Raw genomic sequence first — 17,763 nt, 5'->3', positions numbered from 1 at the left:
ATGCACTCCAACATTCTCTGCCGCACTATTTACCAGAGCCAGGACATGGAAACAATCTAAACATCCATCAACAGAGGAACGGATAAAGAAGATGTGGTCCATATATACAGTGGAATATTAGTCAGAAAAAGGAACGAAATTGGGTCATTTGTAGAGACACAATTGAAAAGAGAGACTAATAGAGTGAAGTCAGAAAGAGAAAAACAAATATCATATATTATCCCATGCATATATGTGGAATCTGAAAACATGTATAGACAATTTACAAAGCAGAAATAGAGATAGAGACAAAGAACAAACATATGGATACCAAGGGATAAGGGGAGGGTGGGGCGAGGCAAATTGGGAGACTGAGATTGACATATATACACTATTGACACTAGTATAAAATAGATAACTTAATGAGAACCTTAAAAGAATAAAATATACTGGATATGTAAAAATTTTAAAAGCTGTTAAGAAAAAAAAAATACCATGTTTATAATTTTAGCTAGTTAGTTTAGACTGGCCTTCCCTCTACTCCCTCAAATATTTTTAAAGTTGGTATGGCTTTTTAACATATGATGGAAACTAAGAAACAAAGTAATCAAAATTCTAAGAGCTAAGCAAACCAATGACGAAAAGTGGGAGATCACCATAATGGGAGAAAATTATACGTCACAGTTCACATCCTGAGATCATATACCACAATTTAAAAAGAAGGCAATCCAAAATAATTAATAAAAATATCCATTTTAATCAATGTTTTATTGCCTCCTTATTTCCTCCTATATCTCTATACCATTTTAGCTAGAAAGGATTTCATGAGAGAGAAGAATAGAGAGAACACACTCATTGAAAATGAATTTCCTAGGACCACAATTTTTGAGGCCCCAGCCCAGCACCTTACCCCATTTCTTAGTTCAGGATGGCATGTGTACTTCATTTTACCTTTCTGTCTCTCAACCGCTCACATATATAGGGGCTCTGACCCTCTCACATATATGCAATTTTCATATGTAACAAATACTTTTCTTCCAATTGTATTGATATATACTTGACATACATCAGTACTGCATAAGTTTAAGATTTATAGTATTATAATTTGACATCATGAAATGATCACAAGACATCCATGAGATGAATGTTTACTAATCTTGTGATAATTAGTAAACATCCATCATCTCATATAGATACAGAAAGTTTTTCCTTGTGATGAAAATTCTTGGTAGTAAATCCTAACAACTTTCATATGTAACACAGTATTAACTGTCACATCCATAGGACTTTTTTTAATTGAAGGATAATTACTTTACAGAATTTTGCTGTTTTCTGTCAAACCTCAACATGAATCAGCCATAGGTATACATATAGCCCCTCCCTTTTGAGCCTCCCTCCCCATCCCACCCCTCTAGGTTGATACAGAGCCCCTGTTTGAGTTTCCTGAGCCATACAGCAAATTCCCATTGGCTATCTAGTTTACATATGGTAATGTAAGTTTCCATGTTACTCTTTCCATACATCTCACCCTCTCCTCCCCTCTCTCCACGTCCATAAGTTCATTCTCTATGTCTGTTTCTCCACTGCTGCTGCCCTGTAAATAAATTCTTCAGTACCATTTTTCTAGATTCCGTATATATGCGTTAGAATATGTATTTATCTTTCTTTGACTTACTTCACTCTGTTTAATAGGTTCTAGGTTCATTCACCTCATTAGAACTGACTCAAAGGCATTCCTTTTTATGGCTGAGTACTGTTCCATTGTGAAATATGTACCACAACTTCTTTATCCATTCATCTGTCAATGGACATCTAGGTTGCTTCCATGTTCCAGCTATTATAAATAATAGTCCTGCAATGAACAATGGGATACATGTCTCTTTCCCATGTATCTAGCTATTATGAATAATAGTCCTGCAATGAACAATGGGATACATGTGTCTCTTTCAATTTTGGTTTTCTCAGGGTATATGCCTAGGAGTGGGATTGCTGGGTCATATGGTAGTTTTATTCCTCGTTTTTTTTTAAGGAATCTCCATATCATCTTCCATAGTAGCTGTATCCATTTACATTCCCACCAACAGTGCAAGAGCATTCCCTTTTCTCCACACCCTCTCCAGCATTTATTGTTTGTATACCTTTAGATGATGGCCATTCTGACCGGTGTAAGGTGCCATCTCATTGTAGTTTTGATTTGCATTTCTCTAATAATGAGTGATGTTGAGCATCTTTTAATGTGCTTGTTAGCCATCTATATGCCTTTTTTGGAGAAATGTCTTCTTTAGGTCTTCTCCCCACTTTTTGATTGAGTTGTTTTTCTGGTATTGAGTTGTCTGAGCTGCTTGTATATTTTGGAAATTAATCCTTTGTCAGTTATCTCATTTGCTATTTTCTCCCATTCTGAGGGTTGTCTTTTCACCTTGCTTATAGTTTCCTTTGCTGTGCAAAAAAGTTTTAAGTTTAATCGGGTTCCTTAGGACTTTTTTTTCTGATAACTGGAAGTTTCTACTTTTTCATTGCCTTCATCCAATTCCTCTTCCTTCTCCCCTCCACCTCCAGTAACCACAAATCTGATCTGTGGTTTATTCTTGAAATATAGTTAACCTATTATTAAATGTTAGTTCCTATTACACAACAGTGATTTGATAATTCTAGACATTTCAAAAGGATTACTACAATAAGTCATTATGACCTATCACCATACAAAGATACTACATAATTATTGATTATATCCCATATTGTACATTTCATGACTGTGACTCATTTATTTTGCAACTGGAAGTTTGTACCTGTTAATATCCCTTACCTATTTCTCTCCCCTCCATATCCTCAACCCATCGGGCAATCCAAAATTAAATTTTAGTTTTTCAAACATGGAAATTTACATTATCATGTGTAAAATAGATAGCCAGTGGGAATTTGCTGCACAACTCAAGGAACTCAAACTGGGGCTCCATAACAACCTAGAGGCGTGGGAAGGAAGGTGGGAGGGGGGTTCAAGAGGGAGGGGATACATATACATATGTATGCCTATGACTGATTCATGTTGATGTTTAGAAGAAACCAAGACAATTCTGTAAAACAATTATCCTTTAATTTTAAAAATAAATTTTAAAAGTTTTAGTTTCTTCTGTTGATCTGACTCGTGTCAATTTAATTCCTAGACTAGCCAGAAGAACCTAAAAGGGTAGAGGGCGAGTTCTTCCTTTCTGACAGGTCTCAGTCTTAGAGATCTCTTCTCACTCTCCAACTATAAGGAAAACTCTCCGTTTGGTTGGAGGATGGGGTAAAAGAAACAATATAGTACATTTCTGCAAAGATCTTTAAAAGTCCACCCCCTCAAACAACCAATCAAGGCACTGCACATTAAGGAAGGGATGAAGACACTCCTCTCACACTTCACAATTCAAAAAGTGGACAGGTCAGAAAGAGGATCGAGGTTACACTAAATCCACCATCCACTGAGGAACAGCAGCCAAGATGCAGGTTACCGTGATGACCATCACTCTGGAGGTTGAACCCCCGGATACAACAGAAAATGTAAAGACCAGGATCCAGGATAAGGAATTTCCTTCTGATCAAAGACTTCTCTTTGCTGGCAAGCAACTGGAAGACGGACTCTGACTTCAACATTCAAAGGAGGCCACTCTTCATCTTGTGTGGTGGTGCTAAGAGAGAATCTTACACCACTCCGAAAAGAATGAGGGAAAGAAGGTTAAGCTGGCTGTCCCAAAATACCGTAAGGTAGATGAGACTGGTAAAATCAGCCACCTTCCGAGGGAGTGCCCTTCAGATGAATGTGGGTGCTGGCTTTTATGGCCAGTCACTTTGACAGATGCTATTGTGGCCTATGTGGTCTGATCTGCTGTTTCAAGAAACCAGAAAACAAGTAATTTTACACTGGTTAACAAAAGGCATGAACTAACAGACTGAAAAAAAAGATTACACAAAGGAAACCCAGTATGCAGGGTTGGTGAGGAGTGTTCTAGATTAGGAATTGGGCTTGTTCTCTCCTCACTGCTATCACCGGCCTTATGCCCTGTCCACCTGAAACCCCAGGGGACTGGAAATGTAAGGGACTGCAGTGACATGGGGGATGTCCCTGGTGATCCAGTGGTTAAGACTCTGTGCTTTCACTGCAGGGGACAGAGGTTCGATCCCTGGTTTGGGGAACTAGGATCCAGCATGCTGTGCAGCATGACCACAAATCAAATTTTTTTTAAAAAAAGACACTCTTCCTACCATACTAATTACCTTCAAAGAACCAGGAGCCCTAGAGTTTAACAAATGAGTGAAGAGGACATTTTTAAAAACCCAAAGTACATTTAAATGTTTCATCTTCTTACTGTAGTTAGACATCACTCACTTCAACTAGGAACTCACACAAAACAAGTGTTTTTTCTTCCTGGCACAACAGGCCAGCCTCAATTTAAAAAAATAATTTGCTGAAGCAGCCTCAGGGGAAAAGGCAAGGAAAAAAGACCACAGCTACGTTTTTAGATAAGACAGAACTTACTCACTGAAGGAAGAGTACTTTTCTTCAGGAGTTTTTCAAGATGACCAAAAAAATAATGAACAGTTCCCCGGTTCCTCCGAACATGTTGCCTGGGCTTCAGCGACGGGGGTTTGCTTGTCTGAATGGACAGAAGTGATTCAGGGAGAGGACTTTAAAAATACTTCTGTTTACCTAATGGAACTCAGTGTTCGGAACGCTCGTCTCTCTGCTTTCCTGGTTTACTCACCACAAACAGGAGCCGAGATCACTTGCTCAGGAAGAAGGGGAGCAAGACACTGCCACATACCAGTACTCTTTTATTTTTCCTTTTCACCCAGGCACATGTATTTGGCAATGCTCTTTGCAAACATATAAAGCATTATAAAACTACATAAGGTGAATAACCACCATCAATGAATTCACCAATCCTAATAATGAATGGCCTGTCTTCCTTGACAAAAAATTTCTGCACCAAAATTCAGAAACTCAAATCTAGTTTCCATCACATAACACCCATGTTTAAGGACTTAGAGGGGGAGATTCTTACCATTTATCTGAAAAACACATCTTGTAGGTGACTATTTTCAAGCCTCTGGTCCTTCTCAGTCATACTCATACCCCATACCCATCATTGTTTAGCGTTGTCTTCAGCTCTGTTTCAGTCACACTTCCATCATACTCACCTTGCTCAGCCCCATCCAAGCACCCATGCTGAAGCCTCCACCATCACCCCCGGAGGACCCCACTCTTGTCTATGACTTAGCGCATGTCAGGCACTGAGATATTGGGATCCCCTTCCTCAAGGGAGGGGCTCTTCTTTCCCCCTCACATCGGGCGTAGGCGGCCTCAATTCATGTTGCAGAATAGTGAATAAATGTTGTCTTCCCACCTCTGAGACACTGATTCATACCCACTACTCTTTTCCCAGACTCGGACCAGCTTCTCTGTTGGAGTGGCTCCACACCAATCCTTCTGTTACCACCACCACAAAACAGATACTCACTGAGCCTCTGTCAAAGCCAGGCGCTGCTGTCCAGCTGGAATAAAGCAATGAACCAAACATAAAACACCCTGCCTACATGGAGCATGCCTTCTAATAGGGGAGAAGTGATGCCCTGGACAGCTCACATTCAATTAGAACTTCAGTATAATTCAGTTGTTTTGATTCTATATTGAGTCAAGTGACTGCCTGTGGTCTATCTACCAAGACTCCTGTGGTAGATATTCTGCGAAGACAGGTACCCCCAACTCCTAAACCTGCAGACACAGGAGTACTCCTCCCATTAAGAGGCAGAGTCTGTTTCCTCTCTACCTGAACTTGAGCTGCCCTGTGACTCAATCAACAGAATTCTCAGAAGTGACGGCTGTGTCATCTCTGGGCCTAAGAAACCCGACAGTTTCCACCGTCCAGGAAACCAGACACCACGTGAAGAAGCTCAGCCTATCCTGCTGGAGAGAAGGCCATGCAGACAGAAGGGCCCAAGGAGAAGGATGTGGCACCCAGGGTGACAACCAGGACAAAGGCCACACGTGAGTGAGGCCACCTCCTACCTTCCAGCCACCAGGTAAATGCAGCCCCTTGAGTGAACCCAGCAAACTTCACTGGAGCAGAGACCACCACCTATGATGAATTTCTGAACTACAGCATTGCAATCAGTAAAGTGGTGGTGGTTGTAAGCCACTAAATTTGGGAGTGCTTGTTAGGCAGCAATAGATAAGGGAGATCCTGCCTTCACGAGACAGAGTTCTTAGCCAGAGTCAGGGTGGTATCTTCTACGTGTTTCTAGACCTTCATTATATAAACCATTACAGTTAGGCAAAAAGGAAATACCCAGCCAAGATCTGACAAGTGACTATTTTTTTGTTTTTTAAAACAGCTTTATTGGGTTAGAAATTACATACCCTAAAGTTCATCCACATGAAGCGTACAGTTTAAGGGCTTCAAGTAACCATCACAGAATCTGGCTTTAAAATCTTTTCATCGCCCCCCAAAAAGAAACCCCACAATCGCTAGCAGTCACTCCCTATTTTCCACCAACCCCCAGCTCAGTCCTAGGCAACCACTGATCTACATTCTGTCTCCATGGATTTACGTATTCTAGACATTCTGTATAAATGGGATCATACATTATATGGTCTTTTATGACTGCCTTCTTTTGCTTAGCATGATTTTTTTTTTAATTGGGGTATAGTTGCTCTAATGATGAGTGAATATTATAAAACTAAAAGGGGGAGAGGATTCTGGAGGAGTCGCCAAAGTATAACACACCAGAATCTGTCTTCCCACTTAGCCAACTGCACTGGTGGAATCTATTTAACTATTTTGGAACCTTGAATGCTTACACCTTCCAGGGGAAGGTAAGATGATAAACTGTGATGAACTGCAGTCAATTTTGGCTCTTAGCACAGTAGGAGCCACCCGTTCATCATTCCCAGACCCTTGGCAGACAGCTGCACATGTGTTCCTGGAACCACTGCCCACAGCCTGTGGGAGCTAGGGTGGGCATGAAGGATCCTGTGCTCCAAACACCAGGGGTCCCTGCTGTGACTGCCAATAACTGCTTCTGATCACAGAGGTGAGCAGCCACTGCGCCTCCCCCACCCTGTTGCAGTTCCCTTCCCTTCTACCCGAGAAGACTTCCAGGGGATTTGAAAGGCCAGGTCCCTTCTCCCCCTTCGTTCTTCACTTTTTTCCCCTTTGGAGCCAGACATTAAAGACTAGGACATTTAAAAACAACTGCATATATGAAAAAAATTAGAAAGTGACTATGTGTGCCCTGAGAAAGGCTCAGAAAAGACCTGGGAAGACCTTTGGTTCCCATCTCAGGCTGATCCTCAGCAAAGGGACTGTGTACAACAATTAAAATAAAAAACAAACAATAAGAAAAACAAGCAAGCCCTAGGGAAAGGGGGAATCTGATTTCCAGAGTTACCACATTATTATATTCAAGAGTCCATTAAAATAAATCATAAGGCATGCAAAGGAACAGCAAAGTACGGCTCACTCGGGAAAAAAAAAAATCAATAGATGCTGTCCCTAAAAAAGGCATAATGGCTAATACACTAGACAAAGACTTCAAAGGAAATGTCTTAAAGATGCCCAACAGACTAAAGGAAGATATGGAAAAAGCCAAGAAAACAAAGTGTGAATGAAAGGAAATATCAATAAAATGACAGAACCAAAAGGAAGTTCTGGATGGAGCTCAAAAGTATATAGCTGAAATGAAAAGTTCCTTAGAAGGATTCAAAAGCAGATTTCAGTAGACAGAAGACTCAGCGAACTTGAAGATAAGATAATGGAAATTACTGAGTCTAAAGAAAAGAAAAAAGATGGAAGAAAAGCCAACAGAAGGGAACTGTGGGACACCATTAAAAAGATCAACATAAGTATAGAGGAAGTCACAGAGGGAAAAGAGAGAAAAGGGAAGAGAAAATACTTGAAGAAATAATGGCTGAAAACGTCCCAGATTTAATGAAATACAGGCTACAAACATCCAAGGAGCTCTGTAAACTCCAAATAAGAACATAAAGAAACCCACACCAAGACACATTATAATCGAACTTTCAAAAGACAAGAGAGTCTTGAAACCACAAGACAGAAGTGACCCATCACATAAAGGGATCCTCAATAAGATTACCAGACTCCTTGCCAGAAAGTTCAGAAATAACGGCGGTCAATGGGCTGATACTGCAAAGTGAAGAAAACAAATTATCAAATGAGAACCCTGTTTCTGGCAAAACTGTCCTTAAGAGTGAGGGAGAAAGCAAGACTTCGCCAAACAATAGTTGAGAAAGTATGTGACCACCAGACCTGCCCTGCAAGAAATGCTCAAGTAGTCCTACAGGGTGAAATGAAAGGACACCAGACAGTGTTTTGAAGCCTATAGAGAAATACAAATCTCAATAAAGCTGAGTGTATCCGCAATTACAGAAGCCTAGCATTATTGTAACAGTGGTTTGTAACTACATTCTTCTACATGATTTAAGAGACTAAAACATTCAAAGAAAAAAAAACAGTACAAAAGCTAGTATTACTGTAACTTGGGTTTCTCACTCCAAATCTTATTTTCTATATAATTTTAGATCAGTGCATTTTTAAGGAATTATATGTTCATTTTAGAGTGTATTATGTATAAAGACGTTAGTTTTGTGACATCAACAACCAAAGTGGGTGGGAACAAAGCTGTAAAGATTCACATTACTAAAATCAGAAATGAAAATAGGGACAGAAGCACTGGTTCTACAAATATAAAAGGGATAGACGTGAACAACTGGATGCCAACAAATATCTAGATGAAATGGACAAATCCCTAGAACCACAAAAGCTACAAAGATTAAATTATGAAGAACTAAAAAATCTGGTTATTCCTATAGCCAATAAGGAGACTGAATCAATAATCAAAAATCTCCAAAGAAAAGCCTTGGACCTGATGGCTTGGCTGATGAATTCTACTAAACATTTAAAGAACTAACTCCAAAAGTTCTCAAACTTTTCTAAAAGACTGAATAGGAGGGGATATTTTCAGACTCACTCAGAGGCCAGCATTACTTTGATACCAAAGCTGGACTAAGGACACGGTAAGAAAACTGCAGACCAATATTCCTTATGAACACTGATGCCAAAACCTTCAACAAAATGCAACAAACTGAAGTCAGCAGCATATTAAAACGATTATATACCATGAACAAGTAGGACTTATTCCTGAAATGTAAGGATAGTTCGACAGACCAAAAAGGTAGTACACCACATCAACAGAATGAAGGAAGAATATCCACATGATCATCTCAATTGAGCAGAAAAAGAATTTGACAGACATTCAACACCCTTTCATGATAAGAACATTCAAACTACAAACAGAAGGAAACTACTTCAACATAATAAAAGCTGTATGTGAAAACCCACGGAGATCATCATCTTCAATGGTTCAAGGCTGAAAGCATTTCCTCTAATATCAGGACCAAGGCAAGGATACCCACTTTCAGCATTTCTGCTCAACACAGTATTTGAAGTTCACTCAGAGCAATTAGGCTAGAAAAAGAAAGGCATCCAAATTGGAAAAGAAGTAAAATTCTCTTTGCAGATGATATGATCTTATATGTAGAAAATCCTAAAGATTCCAGACATACCAAAAAACTATTAAAACAAATTCATTAAAGTGGCAAAATACAAAAGCCAACACAGAAAAAAATTCAGTTTCATTTCTCTGTATATAACAATAAACAATTTAAAAAGGAAATTACTAAAACAATCCTGTTCACAGAAACAATTCTATTCACAATAGTATCAAAAAGAATAAAATACTTAGGAGTCAGCCAATAGAAAGATTTGTACAATGATAATTACAAATATTGATAAAAAGAAATTAAGGCCATAAATAGAAACATCCCAAGATCATTAATTGGAAATCTTAACACTACTAAGATGTCCATACTACCCAAAGCGACTATAGATTCAATGCAATCCCTACCAAAATCCCAATCATGATTTTTGCAGAAATAGGAAAAACAAAACAAAAAAACCCATCCTAAAATTCATATGGAATCTCAAAATGACCCCAAGTAGCCAAAACAATCTTGAAAAAGAATAAAACTGGAAGACATACCTCCTGAATTCAAAATTTACCACAAAGTTACAATAATCAAACAAGTGTGGCATTCGTAAACAGACATATACACAATGCAATCTACTAGAGGGCCCAGAAATAAAATCCTTGCATATATGGACAAATAATTTTTAATAAGGGTGCCAAACCTTCAGTGGGGAAAGGATATTCTTTTCAACAAATATTTCTGGGAAAAATGGATATCCACATGCATGAGAATGAAGCTGTATCTTTATCTAACACCATATACAAAAATTAACTCAAAAAATGGATCAAGGACCTAAATATGAGCCCTAAAAGTATAAAACTCTTAGAAGAAAATATAGGACAAAAGCCTCCCAACAGTGGACTGGGCAATGATTTCTTAGATATGATACCAATGGCATAGTAAACAAAAGGAGAAAAATAGACAAATAGGTTGCTGGGAAAATTTTAAATGTTGTACATCAAAAGATACTATAAGAGTAAAACAGCAACACACAGTATGGGAGAAAATATTTACAAATTATTTATCTAATAAAGGAATAATATCCAGCATATATAACTCCTAAAACTCAAACAATAAAACAACCCATTTAAAAATGGGCAAAGGACTTGAATAGGCATTTCTCTATATGAATGGCCATGAAATACACAAAAAGATGTTCAACACTGCTAGTCGTTCAGGAAAAGCAAAGTGAAAGTACCATGAGATGCCACCTCACACCCAGTGGGATGGCTATTGAAAAACGAGAAAATAAATATAGACAAGGATGTGGAGAAAGTAAAATTGTTCAGGTGCTATATAAAACTGCTGGTAGTCCCTCCAAAAATTAGCAGTAGAATTGCGATATGATCCAGCAATTCCACTTCCAGGTCTGTACTAAAAAGAAAAACCCAGAGGAGGGTGTGGGGGAGCTGGCTGCATTCCCATATTCATAGCAGTGTTATTCACAATAACCAAAACAAAGAAGCAAGCCAGTGTCCACGGACTGAAAACTAGATAAAGAAAATGTGGTATATATACATAATGGAATATCCTAAAAAGGAAGGAAATTCTGCAATACGCTGCAATAATCTTGAGGACATTCTGCTAATTAAGCCTTTTTGTATTTGCCAAAAATACCAAAAGGCAACTAGTGTCTGATTCCACTTACATGAAGTACTTCAGGTAGTCAAAAAATCATGAGGAAAGAAGGTAGAACGGTGGTTACCAGGAGATGTGGGTAGGGGGGAAATGAGAGTTACTGTTTAGTGGGTATAGAGTTGCAGTTTTATAAGATGAAAAGGATTATGGAGATAGAAAGAGGTCATGATTATACAACAATGTGAATATATTTAATACCACAGAACTGTGTGTTTAAAGATGGCTAATATGGCAAATTTTATTCTGTTTTAAAACAAAAAAAAAATTAACTTAAATTGGATATCTATAAGCATGGAAGTGGAGAAGGCAATGGCACCCCACTCCAGTACTCTTGCCTGGAAAATCCCATGGATGGAGGAGCCTGGTAGGCTGCAGTCCATGGGGTCGCAAAGAGTCGGACATGACTGAGCGACTTCACTTTCCCTTTTCACTTTAATGCATTGGAGGAGGAAATGGCAACCCACTCCAGTGTTCTTGCCTGGAGAATCCCAGGGACAGGGGAGCCTGGTGGGCTGCCGTCTATGGGGTCGCACAGAGTCGGACACGACTGAAGCGACTTAGCAGCAGCAAGCATGGAAGAGACCTAGAGCATTTTATTTTTTGGACAGAGGACTCAAATCATTTTTTACTGTGTATTCTGTTAGTTAAATGTTGACCATGTCTCCTCTATATTTTTATTAATTATACACAAATATTACTAAATTAATGCATTATGTACATTAAGAAATACCTTCAATAATAAGCTTAAGTGTTTATATATTTATGTTTGAATAAACATGCAAGTCCTACTGCAATCTGTTGGTTAGCTATGCATGCAACTCACCTTGGGGACAACTGCTTCAGGGTAAACCAGTTTCTATGTTATTCTCTTATTTCTTCTTCCAACTCTCTCCCCTTGGCCTTTGTCCTCTAAACTATTTCAGTTTTCTTCCTCTCAATGTTTTCCTTTAGCAGTTCCACTTCCTGCTTTCACCTTTTAAATACGGGCTTTGGTATCTGGCCTTCTGCTCTTTCAAGTACACCCTCCCTTGGCAAATTCACCTTACTAACAAATCGCCGGAAGGTTTGTCAACTTGTCTGCTCTCTGACTTAGTCTGCAACCTGAACATTACACCTGAGTCAAAAATCTCACCACTAGTGTATCATCTAGCCCACCTCACCCACACTGCCCAACAAAACTCTCCAATTTGCTTATCTACCTTCTGCTGAATCACCCAATGTAACTATACATCTGGAGCCAACTCAAAACGCTTTCTAACAGCTCTACTTATTAGAAATTCTGCTGGAATTAGGCTAAAACTGACTTCCTTGTAACTTTCACACTGGGTCCAGTTTGGGCTTCTGAGGTCTCACAAAATACCATCACTGCATGCATGCATGCTTAGCCACTCAGTTGTGTCTTTGCGACCCTGTGGGCCAAAGCCCACCAGGCTCCTCTGTCCATGGGATTTTTCAGACAAGAATACTGGGATGGGTGGTTATTTCCTCCTCCAGGGGATCGTCCCGACTCAGGGATCGAATCCGCGTCTTCTGTGTCTTTAGCACTGCAGGCAGATTTTTTTACCCACTGAGCCAACGGGGACTACCCACGCTCAAAGTGAAGTGAAGTCACTCAGTCGTGTCTGACTCTTTGTGACCCCATAGACTGTAGCCTACCAGGCTCCTCTGTCCATGGGATTTTCCAGGCAATAGTACTGGAGTGGATTGCCATTTCCTTCTCCAGGGGATCTTCCCAACCTAAGGCTTGAACCTGGGTCTCCCGTATTGCAGACAGACGCTTTACCATCTGAGCTACCCACACTCAAATCTAAAGCAAATGCACCATTTTTGTCATCTTTAGGTTTCAGTGGCAAGACATGAGGACCTTTTCCAAGTAAAACAGGGCAGCTGGAACCTCACAGCTAATCTGTGTCCTATAAACCAAAACAGGCAGTGAACGCTTTAGGTGAGTGAATCAGGACAAGCGCAGAATAACGTCCAGGACTCAGATCCAGTTCAGCGGGCATAAGAAACTATGGGTCTCCAAGCTGACGGATGATACAAAGTCTGAGGCCTCTCATCAGTTGGTTCAGTTCAGTTCAGCCGCTCAGTCGTGTCCAACTCTTTGTGACCCCATGAATCGCAGCACGCCAGGCCTCCCAGTCCATCACCAACTCCTGGAGTTCACTCAAACTCACATCCATCGAGTCAGTGATGCCATCCACCCATCTCATCCTCTGTCGTCCCCTTCTCCTCCTGCCCACAATCCCTCCCAGCATCACAGTCTTTTCCAATGAGTCAACTCTTCGCGTGAGGTGGCCAAAGTACTGGAGTTTCAGCTTCAGCATCATTCCCTCCAAAGAAATCCCAGGGCTGATCTCCTTGCAGTCCAAGGGACTCTCAAGCGTCTTCTCCAACACCACAGTTCAAAGGCATCAATTCTTTGGCGCTCAGCCTTCTTCACAGTCCAACTCTCACATCCATACATGACCACTGGAAAAACCATAGCCTTGACTAGACGGACCTTTGTTGGCAAAGTCATGTCTCTGCTTTTCAATATGCTATCTAGGTTGGTCATAACTTTCCATGCCTATTCTCTGCTTAGAGAACCAGGCAAGTCCTCCATGCTCCCAATTCTGCTTTTACGACTGTCCCTTGACAACATGTTGTGAACTGATTACACTGTAGCTTAAAAAGCTTTTTCATCAATCTGATCTAGTAATTTAAAACCAAAACAAAGACACTATTGTGGAATAAGCCATTAAGTGCTTACTTAACACTAGGTGCTTCTGGGTACTGATGACTTGGTCATGACGTTGGAGGAATTGATGACTAGAAGGAATATGACTAAGAGTAGTCAGTGAGAATACGAGGAAGAATGTGAAGTGGTACCGAGTGGCACATTAGCCAAGAATATACCCAGAGAATACCAAAGAGAACACACACGAGACTGGTCTTCCGGCCTGTCTTGTGTCATTCACACAGAAGCAAGGGACCAGAAAGACTTCTGATATCTAACTCTGATGATGAGAACTGGGAGGAAAAATAACTTGTGTGTTCTTCATAATGTTTTAAGAAGAATTGACTGTATCAGACAAACTATGTAAATACAGAAGAGGAGTCCTAACTAAGTTAAACATGAGGGTGAGAAGAGGAAAATCATATAGAAAGAAAAAAAAAAACTATTAAAATTCTTCTGAGGGAAAAAAAAGACAAAACAATTGGAGCAATTCAGAATTCTCAAGGTCTGCCAAGATTTCCTACACAAAGCAAGAATTTTGTCCACTTGCTGTAGAAAATAAAGATCTTTCTCTTTTACATTCTTCGTGTTAGAAAATGTTAGCAAAATTCAGTCTTTCAGTCCTTAACAGTGACTAAAATGTAGTCACACAATTACATTTAAGTTATATTGTGGACTTGAACTGTCAAAGAAAGAGAATATTTCGTGAACTTTTTATACATACTTCTTTAAAACCACTAATAACATCAATTTTTTTTTCCTGTAAAAATTTTGAACACAGATTTGAAACCACTGCTATAGCTTAAAATACTGGAATTCCCTTAATGGTTACCGGAACTATGATAATAGAAATTATTTTTACTAGTGTTTCTCTGAATTCTATTCATTTATAACACTTTCTATAGTCATGCTACTCTTCAGCTTTCTTAAATTGGTCCATTTAGCCTTGGCTGTCCCACTAATTATATAAGCTTTTTGAATCCTGACTTGATTTTTGGGGGCTCCAAAATCACTGCAGATGGTGACTGCAGCCATGAAATTAAAAGATGCTTACTCCTTGGAAGGAAAGTTATGACCCACCTAGACAGAATATTAAAAATCAGAGACATTGCTTTGCCAACAAAGGTCCATCTGCTCAAAGCTAAGGTTTTTCCAGTAGTCACGTATGGATGTGAGAGTTGGACTATAAAGAAAGCTGAGCACGGAAGAATTGATGCTTTTGAACTGTGGTGTTGGAGAAGACTCTTGAGAGTCCTTTCGACAGCAAGGAGATCAAACCAGTCTATCCTAAAGGAGATCAGTCCTGAGTATTCATTGGAATGACTGATGTTGAAGCTGAAACTCCAAAACTTTGGCCACCTGATGCGAAGAGCTGACTCATTTGAGAAGACCCTGATGCTGGGGAAGATTGAAAGCAGGAGAAGGGGACGACAGAGGATGAGATGGTTGGATGGCATCACCGATTCAATGGACATGAGTTTGCGTAAACTCAGGGAATTGGTGATGGACAGGGAGGCCTGGCGTGCTGCAGTCCATGGGGTCGCCAAGAGTCGGACACCACTGAGCAACTGAACTGAATCTCTAAAATCTCTTGTCTTCATTCTTTACCTATAATGTACATTTGTTTATTTACTCATTCAACAAATACTTACTGAACAACTACTGCCAGTCAACAGCATTCTCATAAAACTTACAACCCAAGTGCTATACAAAATGGAAAGGTTAAACTGAGATGTTATTGTCCCTTTAAGATCTAAAATTTCATTATATAAAAGATCACCTACATTTACCATTTTAATTGATCAAAAAAGCAGAAGACAAAAACTTGGCATTAATAAGAAATAGAAATATTTAGACCACACCCAAGCAAGGTCTGCTTCAATCCTGGGTACAAATTTCTAGCTCTATCACAAGTTCCTGTCTAAACAAAGTCAATGTCTGTGTTGATCAAACGATGGGTCACAAATAAATGAATCTTTGCAAATTATGAAAAAGTTGGGAAATGATTAAATAGTACATTGTAAATTGGATATTTAAACCTACATAAGCTCATGTTTGAGGAACGGTTTTTTTACAGTTAGTTTCTGAGTTCATTTAGAGAAGATCTTCTATAACTTAGGTTAGTTTAAGGTTAATTTTTTATACATTCAAAAGTTCACACTACGGTAGAAGTTTACAGAATACAGTACCAATCACAGAAGTGTACTGCAACTCAGTCGCTGAGTTTAAACACATGTTCTTCAAACACTCATCTGAAATATCAAAGTACTGTCATCTAATTCAGAATAATAAACATTCATATATACCAGTAGAAACACTCTTGTTTCCAGCTGTTTACAAGTCCCAGAGTCGTAACTAACACACTGTTGAAAACAATTCCTTGTAATCTAAAGGCCCTAAAGCCACAATACACTACTAATCAAAGCTTCACAGCCTTGATTACTCAGGGGAGTGCAGCGGCCCATCGAAAAGCCCAGAGAGAAGCGAGCTTATCTTTCCCACAAATTGGTAATGTTTTTCCTCTCTTTTCTGCCAAATTCTTGAAGAAGGGACACACTGCACATACAAAGATTCAATAAAAAGAATCCTAATATTTCCTGTTCCTGAGATGTAACCAGACTCATTTAGCTAACATGTATTATATACTTCACTATGGCAGGCTCTAGGCTAACCCTCTGAAAGACATGGCCCCTGTCTTCCAGGAAAGTTCTAGAGGGATAGAGCAGTATGAACAAATAACTAGTGTGATAAATACTGTGAAAGAACAGTAACAATGTTAAAAGACTTAGAGGAGAATTTTACCTAATATAAGAAGGGAAAGAACACCACGTCTTGAGAAAGTAACATTTAATCAGGTTATCTGAAGGACGCTGCTTATCTTAAATTTTTTCTCTGCATATTTGCACAGATATTTATTTTTGGTCAAATAAGTTACACATTTAAAAACATCCCATTTTGGAACTATAGTCAGCTGGTGTATTTAAAATACAAGAAAGGCACATAAGCTTACCTGGTTGCCTTCTGCCATCACCAGGTAAATATCACACCTTGGCTAGACTGCCTGTCCCCAGGGAGGATGAGACTCCTGAAACAGAGCTAGGTCACACCAATTGTGCCAGCCAAAACCAGCAGATAGCCAAACTCCCGAAGTCAGCAGAGCCCCCAAACCAACCACCCTAGAAATGTTTTGAACAAATACTTCTTGTGAGCAACTGACGTTTCTCAGTCATCTGCCATGCAGCATTACTATGGCAACAGATAACTTATACACAAGATCTTTAAAAATTACTATTCCTGTATCTTTTCTCTGGAAACTACTGAAGGATATGTCCTCCCAAGAGAAATGAGTAAACCAGGAAAGACTCTGATTTGGGATCCAGAAGTGAAGGATTTAAACATAGGAAAAAAGATAATTTTTAGGTTAATTTGTGAAGGGAAGATTCAGAGCAACAGGCTGCTACAGTTCTATAGTTATTGTTGGCAATTCTAGGACAAATGTTTCCAAAACAACCTAAAGAACTAATATATCACCCAGTGTGTGTGAGAATCCTGGCAAGGAGTATGAGGATACGAAGTTAGTTATGTGAAGAAGAACAAGCAAACAAAAAAATGAGAATTATGGAAAATTCCAGGAGAAAAAAAACTAAGATGTGATCATAAGATATAACCTGACTCATATAGAAAAACTTTCATGTTTACAATAATGTATACACTAAACATCTGACATGAGAAGCTAGAGAACAATTCCCCAAGAAAGTGACATTTGTGAAGACAACTGAAAGCATATTTTAACAACTTAAAAACATTTTTAAATTTTGGACAATTATACTGGGAGGATAGG

The 17,763-nt window shown here is 39.2% G+C and overlaps 1 protein-coding gene and 1 pseudogene across 4 annotated transcripts in view; one reads left to right on the top strand and one right to left on the bottom strand.

Moving 5' to 3' along the window:
- CNNM2 (cyclin and CBS domain divalent metal cation transport mediator 2) overlaps positions 1-17,763 on the bottom strand; it is a 186,963-nt gene that overhangs the window by 107,658 nt on the left and 61,542 nt on the right. The gene's annotated exons all lie outside the window — the stretch shown is intronic.
- On the top strand, positions 3,475-3,872 carry LOC112581631 (annotated as a pseudogene).

The sequence above is a fragment of the Bubalus bubalis genome, chromosome 23 (assembly GCF_019923935.1).
Source record: "Bubalus bubalis isolate 160015118507 breed Murrah chromosome 23, NDDB_SH_1, whole genome shotgun sequence".
Classification (NCBI taxonomy): Eukaryota; Metazoa; Chordata; class Mammalia; order Artiodactyla; family Bovidae; genus Bubalus; species Bubalus bubalis.
The sequence above is the reverse complement of the archived record's forward strand: the minus strand, read 5'-3'. Positions and strand labels throughout refer to the sequence as shown.